Source organism: Trichechus manatus, unplaced genomic scaffold, assembly GCF_000243295.1.
Source record: "Trichechus manatus latirostris isolate Lorelei unplaced genomic scaffold, TriManLat1.0 scaffold00049, whole genome shotgun sequence".
Classification (NCBI taxonomy): Eukaryota; Metazoa; Chordata; class Mammalia; order Sirenia; family Trichechidae; genus Trichechus; species Trichechus manatus.
Window position 1 is genome coordinate 5,854,718 of NW_004443985.1, and position 10,057 is coordinate 5,864,774.

Sequence of the window (10,057 nt, forward strand, 5' to 3'; positions counted from 1 at the left end):
ATGCTCAGGGCTTATTCTCCAGAGTTTTCATCCTAAAAACCTTCCCAATACCTTTGACAATTTCGTAAGTTGCTGTACTTCATTTGTAAGGTGCTATTCCAGACTACGATTTCTATGTAAGGATCTTTGAAATCTGGGAGTTTCCACTTCTAAATTATACTCAGGAAAAATTCCTGATCATTTGAGGACTCTCCCATTCACTGTGAGAACAAAAACATTTAAAATTAAACACATCGTTTGCCTACTGGGTTTGTGAGTAAAATGTAACTGGTAAAACCAGAGGCTGCTTTTATTAAAAGAAGTACTGCATGATGAAAGCAGTTCTGAGAAGAATTCCAGTCTAGATCTACCAATCATGGCATAGATGTGCCTCTGACATGCCCATATGTGTCCTGGGCATAACTTACAAGTGCACATCATCATCATTCACGCCCACCCCACCCACTCCAGGAAACTGTGGAGTCCAGGTCTTGTTACTAATACCTGGATAAGGGTTGGACCAAGGAGTGGGGGGAAGACTTAAGACTGCAGATGCCAAGACCCACTACCTAATTTGCCTGCCTCCTTCAATTTAAAGATTAACCATTTATAATATGACTAATTAATTTACTGAAAAGAAAAGAACCTGAAAGATTGCCTAGTCTATTGCTTAGTGTATTCTCTTGCCTCAGAGACAGATCTGTACTTGATTCAGCTGAGGAATTAATCCTAAAGCAAAAACATTCCAGCCACTCTTGGTAACTCATTGAAGTGGGGCCCATCCCTAGTTGCCAACCCAGAGCTTGGTTGGGTTGCAACAAGACAGAGCATAAAGGAACAGCAGTATTAAGGAGTGAGAGGGAAAGAGCCAGCAAAAGGAATAAATGTGTTCTTCAGAGTGAGATCTGGATCCTCTAAAAATTTATATGATTGGATTTCCAGTTAAACATGGCAGACTGACAACACCTATTTCTCTGCTCTGTCCTGATACCCCACCAAAATACCTATAGATGAATTTTTAACAGCTTTATTAAGGTATAATTGACACTTGACATACACAAAACTGTACATACTTTAAGTGTAGATATATGTATCTAAAAAAAAAATGCATTGCCGTAGAGTTGATTCCGACTCAGAGTGACCCTATATGGTTAGAGTAGAACTGCCCCATAGAATTTCCAGTGAGTGGCTGGTGGATTTGAACTGCCAACCTCTCAACCACTGTGCCACCAGGGCTCCATATATGTATAATATACATATGTACAGTAAGAGCTTGCTTTGTCCTATAGGGTTGCTATGAGTCGGAATCAACTTGATGGCATTGAGGTTTGTTTTGTTTTTTTTTTCAGGTACATACTTAAGTATGTTCATTATCTTGATATGTATATATCACCACAATCAACATAATAAACATATCCATCATCCCTTTATTAAGAAATTGTCAAGGTGGATACCAGAGTGGTCATTCTGTTTTACATTCCCACCAGTGGTGTAGGAAATTCCCAGTTCCTCCTTCACATTCTTGCCAACAGTTGGTATAACCAGTCGTTTTAATTGTATCCATTTCAGTAAGTGTGCAGTGGTATCTCTTTCTGACTAATATGCATTTCCCTAATGACTAATGATGTTGAGCATCTTTTCATCCATTTATCTTCTTTGGTGAAGAGTCTGTTCAGATCTTCTGCCCATATTCTAATGGTGCTGTTTGCTTTTCTATTACTGACTTTTGAGAGTACTTAATATATCTAGATACAATCCTTTATTAGAATTTTGCTTTGTGACTTGGCTTTTAATCCTCTTAACAGTGCCTTTTGAAGGGCAGACGTGTTTAATTTTGTTGAAGTCCAATTTATCGATTTCTTCCTTTATGGATTGTGTTTTTGGTGTTGTATCTAAGGAGTCTTTGCCTAACCCAAGTCGCAGCGGTTTTCCCCTACCTTTTCTTCTAGAAGTTTTATAGTTTTAGGTTTTACATTTAGGTCCATTATCCGTTTTGAGTTAATGTTTGTATATGGTTTCAGTCATTGATTGACTTTTTAAATTTTTTTCTTTTGCACATGGATGTCTAATTGTTCTTTTAGAAACATTTGTTGAAAAGATTATCCTTTCTTCACTGAAATGCCTTTGCACCTTTTTCAAAAACCAGTTGTCCATATATGTGTGGGCCCATTTCTTGAGTCTGTTCTGTTCCACCATTCTATTTGTTTCTCTTTGTGCCAGTACTACTGTCTTGATTTCTATAGTTTTGTAAGTCTTGAAATGAGGTGGTGGTCATCCTCCAACTTTGTTCTTTTTTTTTTTTTTTTTGCTATTCTAGGTCCTTCATATTTTTATGCAAATTTTAGAATCAGCTTGTCAATTTCTATACAAAAAGCCTATTGGTTTTTTTTTTCTTTTTTATTGTGGTAAAATATATGTAACAAAACATTGTCATTTCAGCCATTTTTATGTGTACAATTCAGTGATGTTAATTACGTTCACCGTATTATGCAATCTTCACCATTATCCATTTTCAAATTTTTTCATGACCCTTAACAGAAGCTCTATGCCCCTTAAGCAATAACTCCCTCTTTCTCCCCTCCCATCTCCCCCCGGTAATCACTAACATACTTTGGTCTCTAAATGCATTTGCCTACTATAAGTGGCATCATACAATATTTGTCCTTTTGTATCTGACTTACTTCACTCAGTATAATGTTTTCAAGGTTCATCTGTGTCATAGCATGTATGAGGACTTCATTTCTCTTTATGACTGAGTAACATTCCATTGTATGTATATAACACATTTGGTTTCTCCATTCATCTGTTGATGGAACACTTGGGTTGTTTCCACCTTTTGTCTATTGTGAATAATGCTGCAGTGAACATTGGTGTACAAGTGTCTGTTTGCATTCCCTGCTGGGATTTTTTGATGGGGATCTATAGCTCTTAACAATATTGAATCTGCTATCCATGAATATGGTCTTTCTCTTCATTTACTTTGGTTTCCTTCAATTTCTTTCAGCAGTGTTTTATAGTTTTCAGTGTACAAGTCTTTCACATCCTTTGTCAAATTTATCCCTTAGTGTTTTATTTTTTTTCTTTATGCTATTGTAATTTATAGGTTTTTTTTTTAACATTTCAATTTAATTTTTCCTTTCTAATATATGGAAATAAAATTGATTTTTGTATATTGATCTTGCATACTGCAACCTGGCTAAACTCATTAATTCTTAAAGCTTTTTACTACATTCTATTGGATTTTCTACACAATCACATCACCTGCAGGTAAATACAGTTTTACTTCTCCCTTTCCAATCTGGATGCCTTTTCATTTCTTTTTCTTACCTGATTGCATTGGCTAGAACCTCCAGTACAATGTTGAATAAAAGTGGTGAGAGCAGATATCCTTGTTTTGTTCCCGATATTAGGGAGAAAGCATTCAGTCTTTTGCCATTATTTATATTAGCTGTAGGGTTTTTCTTTTTGTGGATGCCCTTTATCAAGTTGAGGAAGTTCTCTTCTATTCCTACTTAGCTGGAAACTGTATCCTCTAAAAAGTTATATGATTGAGTTTTCAGGTTAACGTGGCAGATCAACCACATCTGTTTCTCTGCTTCTTCCTGAATCCTCACCAAAATAATCATAGATGAGTTTTTTTTAAAAATATAAACCTGTAAAAATAAGGAGAACTGGAAAGGAGATAACAGTAGGCCAAGATATTGGCACCTGAAAGCAGATGGAGGAGTGGAAATGGACTTGGCAGCACTCAGAAAGCTGCAAACCTACCTACTTCCCATTGTTGGTGGAGGTGAGACCTGAAAAGAAGCAAGCCAATTCAAAGGGCAAAAACTCCACAAAAGACTTGAACTCAGAAGGACAACGCACCTCTAAAGGTAGGTTGAGAGCCTAGGAGGAGTGGCTGATAATATGTATACCCAAACTAAACCCATTACCAATGAGTCCACTCGGACTCATAGCAACCCCATAGAGTTTCCAAGGCTATAAATCTCTATGAAAACTGACTGTCATATCTTTCTCCCATGGAGCCACTGGTGGTTTCAAACTGCTGACCTTTCGGTTAGCAGACAATCGCTTTAAACACACTGCACCACCAGGGCTTCTTAATAAGGAGCAGTCAAAACACCAGTCAGAACACGAGGTCACATCCCCTATCCTGTACAACCAGATGGCCATCCTTCTCCACTGCAACATAAGATTGGAGGTTTATGCACTGGAAAAAAAAAATCTAACCAAAGAGAATCTGACAACAAAAAGACAAATAACCCAATTAAAAAATGGGCAAAGGATATGAACAGGCATTTCACCAAAGCAGAGATTCAGGAGGCTAACAGACACATAAGAAAATGCTCATGATCATTAGCCATTAGAGAAATTCAAATCAAAACTACAATGAGATATCATCTCACCCCAACAAAGCTAGCATTAATCCAAAAAACACAAAATAATAAATGTTGGAGAGGTTGTGGAGAGACTGGAACACTTACACACTGTGGAATTTAAATTGGTACAACAACTTTGGAAATCGATTTGGTGCATCCTTAAAAAGCTAGAAATAGAAGTACCATACGATCCAGCAATCCCACTCCTTGGAATATATCCTAGAGAAATAAGAGCCATCACACAAATAGATATATGCACACCCATGTTCACTGCAGCATATTCACAATAGCAAAGAGATGGAAGCAACCTAGGTGCCCATCAACGGTTCAGTGGATGAACAAATTGTGGTATATTCACACAATGGAATACTACACAACGATAAAGAACAATGGTGAATCCATGAAACATCTAATAACATGGAGGAATCTGGAGGGCATTATGCTGAGTGAATTTAGTCAGTTGCAAAAGGGCAAATATTGTATAAGACCACTATTATAAGAACTCAAGAAAAGGTTTAAACACAGACGAAACATTCTTTGATGGTTACGAGAGTGGGGAGGGAGGGAGAGAGGTATTCACTAGATAGTAAACAAGAATTATCTTAGGTGAAGGGAAGGACAACACGCACTACAGGGGAAGTCAGCAGTACTGGACTAAATCAAAAGCTAAGAAGTTTCCTGAATACAATCAAACACTTCAAGGGACAGAGTAGCAGGGGCGGGGGTCTGGAGACCATGGTTTAAGGAGACATCTAGGTCAATTGACATAACAAAGTTTTTTAAGAAAATGTTCTGCGTCCCACTTTGGTGAGTGGTGTCTGGGGTCTTAAAAGCTAGTGAGTAGCCATGTAAGATGCATCGATTGGTTCCAACCCACCTGGAGCAAAGGAGAATGAAGAACACCAAAGATACAAGGAAAATATTAGCCCAAGAGACAGAAACGGCCACATAAACCAGAGACTGTATCAGCCTGAGATCATAAGAACTAGATGGTGCCTGGCTACCACCAATGACTGCCCTGACAGGGAACACAACGGAGAGTCCCTGATAGAGTAGGAGAAAAGTGGGGTGCAGAACTTAAAAAGACCAGACTTAATGGTCTGACTGAGACTAGAGGGACCTCAGAAGATATGGCCCCCGGACTGTCTGTTAGCCCAAAAGGAAAACCATTCCCAAGGCCAACTCTATAGACAAAGATTAGACTAGACTATGGGACATAAAATGATACTCATGAAGAGTGTGCTTCTTAGCTCAAGTAGCTACCTGAGACTAAATGGGCAGCTACTGTCCAGAGGTGAGATAAGAAGGCAGAAAGGGACAGGAGCTGGTTGAATGGACACAGGAAATCTGGGGTGGAAAGGAGTGTGCTGTCACAGTATAGGGAGAGTAACTAAGGTCACATAACAATGTGTTCTCATAAATTTTTGTATGAGAAACTAACTTGAATTATAAACTTTCACTTAAAGCATAATAATAAAAAATAAAACAGAGGATCTGAGTTGGAGCAGAGGGCAGAGGTGAAGTACCATAATGCGAGGAGGGGTGATAAATGAAAGTCTGGATCTGAATGTGGTAAACCACATTCATCCTTTGCCTGCTGGCTCCCAGAGCATTAAAAGCCAGGCCTACAAGGTCAACAATTACTCTAAGGCAAAGATGAAGAGATAAGGGTGCAGGGAAACCAGAGCACTGAAAATGAAAAAACCAGAACACAGTTAAAGTAAATGCTGACACATTGTGAAAAATGTCACTAACGTCCCTCAACAATTTGTATAGAAATTGTCAAGTGGGAACCTAATTTGCTGTGTAAGCTTTCACTGAAAACACTATCAAGTATTACTAAAAAACAAAACAAAACAAAATCCCAGGCCTGTGAGTCCCAGGCAAAAGTTCGGACAGTCTTCTCTGGGAAAATCGACCGAGTCAAGAGAAAAAAAAAAAAAAAAAGATAATGAAATTTGATGAAGCCCCAAGGAGACATCCAGGTCCCTGCCGGATCATCCCACAGTGCTCTAACACACAGATGACAAAACTTCACAAAGCTTCCAGTAGCTTTTTATTTTTATTTATTTATTTTTCACTAGAAATATTTGATTCTTTTTAATGAGCTATTGATGGTATAATGAAATAAATTTAAGTGGCTCCTAATTTAAACATTTAAAATCATTCATTGAAGGATAATCTACAACACAATATGTTAAGCCTAATTGTCAAAATGATGTCTTGTTTTTTCTTTTTCAAGAAAGGAGAAATTAAGGCATGATCAAAATTATGACCAACAATTTTGGGGGTTCGTTTGGACACTTACAGAAGATTTTGTAGGCATATTGGCAGGCATGGTGTTGAAAAATCAGCCCACTAGATTCAGGAATAATGGTAAGATGAAAAAGGAAAGATACATATTTCAGAGTTAACGTCTGAAATTAAAGGGAAAAATCCACAAATATCACAACAGATCTTTTAATGACTTCTTTTTTTAACATTAAGATTGTTGTTTTGGAGAACACATTTTCTCTTTGGACATTTACTTAAATGTTCAGTGTATTAAATAATTTACAGCAAGAAATATGTTCTGTACTCTGTACAAATTAAAGGACTTATAATTACCCCTTCCTCCCTCAAAGCACAATCTTGCAATGATCTCAGCAGAAAATAAACAGTTCACAATTTGAACAGAATTGGTAGCATTACAAAAGTTTACAGAACTCCTGTCCTTGAATTATTTTTCCTAGCAGCAAAGATTATATTGACAAAACTGAATGATCAGAATGTAAAAATATTCGTGCAAAACGGCGTTAATTGTCCTTACCATCTAATAGGGGTAAAACCTAAGAACACCCAATGCCAATCATGAAGAGAAGCTACATTGAAAGTAATTCTATTTTAGATTTCAAACAATATGGATTGTACTATTACTAAACATTAAAAGAAAATGTGGGCACCATGAGCAGCAGGAGCAACAAACGATTCAGCAATCATGCCAGCGAAGGAAAGCTGACGCTGGAATAAGCCAAAATTTATTTCCGTGACAAGTATCCGTCTTAAAAGACTGGAAACAACTGTAGGGCTTACAATTGACTTCAATGTCTTTATTCTTGAATTTGCAGATCATAAATGAAATGTTTACGAAAGTCTTACTTCCCCCCTCTCAAGGAGTGTTTCTTGTGTCATTGGAAATCCTTAAAAGAGCTGAGTCATAGACTCTCTGGATTTACCTATGCCAATCCATTTACCTGGAATTTGAAGCTCATCTTTAATATATTGAAATTAGTTTTGTTCATTCACAGGTAGTTTTTTAAATGTCCTTGCATTTGATGTGTCCATGTTCCATCCTGGGAGAGTTTTCTGTTGAGCTTCAACTTTATTTAAGACTACTTGGTTTGCTGGGAAATGAGATATGATTTCACCTGCTAACTGGTAAGCAACTCCAACTTTGATTTCCGTAAACATGTCCAAGGTATCCAATTTGGTAAGGGCCAACGAAGTAAATCCATTAATCATGTGTGCACATTTGAGCAAAACAAGGTCCAACCAGCCATATCTTCTTTTCCTTCCAGTAGTCACACCATGCTCTCCTCCCTTGTTTGTAATAATTCTCCCATTTCATTGTCTTGCTCTGTACAAAAGGTACCAATACCAACTCTGGCTGTATAAACTTTCACAACTCCGCACACTTCTCCCACATTTTGAGGGGGCATACCCAAACCAGTACAAACACCTCCAACACTACAATTTGAAGAGGTTACAAAAGTACAGATCCCAAAATCAGTATTAAGCAATGCTGCATTTGCACCTGCTACCAAGATTTTCTTTGGTGGTCCAGGTAGACCTCATTTAGGAAATAAACACCATCTCTCACCCTTGGTTTCTTTCCATATGTCATGGATTGAATTGTATCCCCCAAAACTATCTGTTAACTTAGCTAGGTCGTGATTCCCAGTATTGTATGATTATCTACCATTTTGTCATCTGATGTGATTTCCCTAAGTGTTGTAAATTTTATCATTATGATGTAATAAGATGGATTAGTGGCAGTTATATTGATGAGGTCTACAACATTAGATAGTGTCTTAAGCCAATCTCTTTTGAGATATAAAAGAGAGACGCAAGCAGAGAGACATGGGGACCTCAGACCACCAAGAAAGCAGTGCTGGGAGCAGAGCGTGTCCTTTGGACATGAGGTTCCTGCACTGAGATGCTCCCAGACCGAGGGAAGACTGATGACAAGGATATTCCTCCAGAGCTGATAGAGAAAGGCTTCCCCTGGAGCCGGCGCCCTGAACTCAAACTTGTAGCTTACTGCACTGTGAGAGAATAAACTTCTCTTTGTTAAAGCCATCCGCTTGTGGTATTTCTGTTATAGCAGCACTAGATGACCAAGACACCATATAATACTTGAGTTTTTGTAATTCACCTTCAATGTCTATTTTCAAAGAGACTGGTTAGCCAGAACTCTGAACCTCTCAGAGAAGCCATCAAATGCAGAGATGAGATCACGCATTCTAAGTCCACTGCAAGCAGCTTTGGAAGAATATGCTGGGCCAGTCCCTTTTTCTTGTGGTACCCAATTTTTTTCCTGCTTGTTCTTGTCTTTGTTGTTCCTGGATGCCATCAGAGCTTGAGCTCTGTCAGATATGATAAGCATTTTTTCCCAGCCTTCTAGACATTTTCCTTTTCGAACACTTTTCTCTGGTTCCTCAATCCAGGTAGATGAATTACCATGTCATTTCCAATAACTGCAGTAACGTTTGGATTAATTATTTCACTGGGTAAAAGATGACAGTTATAGTCTGCAGAATCTACAATGACTGTGTGATCAGTATTATTTCCTCCCTGGCAGCGGCAGACGATGTCGGCGTCCAGCGACAGCAGGTCCACCACCTTCCCTTTGCCTTGGTCGCCCCACTGCGCGCTGAGCGCCACCGCCGCTCGGCTCCCTCCGGGTCGCGCCCTGGGGCGACCACAATCGCTGCTGCGCAGGGAGGCTGCTGCAGGGTTGGTCTGGGAGAACGCCCCAGTCCAGCAACGGGAGGAGAGCCAAGGAGACCCGGGAAGAGCGCGCGCATTGCTGGGCTCTGTGGCTACAGGCCACACGGGAGGAGGCAGGCGCCAGAAGCCAGCCTGGCGACGCCCCGCTCTCCGCCACAGCCCACCCAGAGGGAGACCACCACCTCTCTGCGCAGGCTGGTCTTGGCAGCACCGCGGGAGTACTGGGTACCGAGGTCCAGTAGCTTTTTTAATACCTCCGTTTTCAATACACTGGGGTCCTGGTGGCGCATGATTAAGAGCTCGGCTGCAGTTCTACTCTGTCCCATAGGGTCGCTATGAATCGGAATAGACTGGACGGCAGTGGACTTTTTTCTGTAAACATTTGAGGAAAAGCTCTATCATTAAAGACAGATGAAAAAAAGGAAGTTAGAGTAAACAAAATACGCAGGGAACAGAAAAAAAATCTGAAAGAACATTTAGAGTGATAAGAGAAGACATTGCACAAGCACAGATTTATCTTTTTAATTTATTGTGCTTTAGGTAAAAGTTTACAGCTCAGATTAGCTTCTCATTCAAAACTGTATACACAAATTGTTTTGGGACATTGACTGCAATCCCTACAATGTGTCAGCATTCTCCCCCTTTCCACCTGGGTTCCCCATGTCCCTAGGTCCAGGTTTCCTGCTCCTTGCTGCATTCTCGTCTTT

The 10,057-nt window shown here is 39.4% G+C and overlaps 1 pseudogene; it reads right to left on the reverse strand.

Annotated features, from left to right (window-relative positions):
- Positions 1 to 7,541: 7,541 nt before the first annotated feature.
- Positions 7,542 to 9,640, reverse strand: LOC101344380 (adenylosuccinate synthetase isozyme 2-like; annotated as a pseudogene).
- Between the last annotated feature and the right edge of the window lie 417 nt (positions 9,641 to 10,057).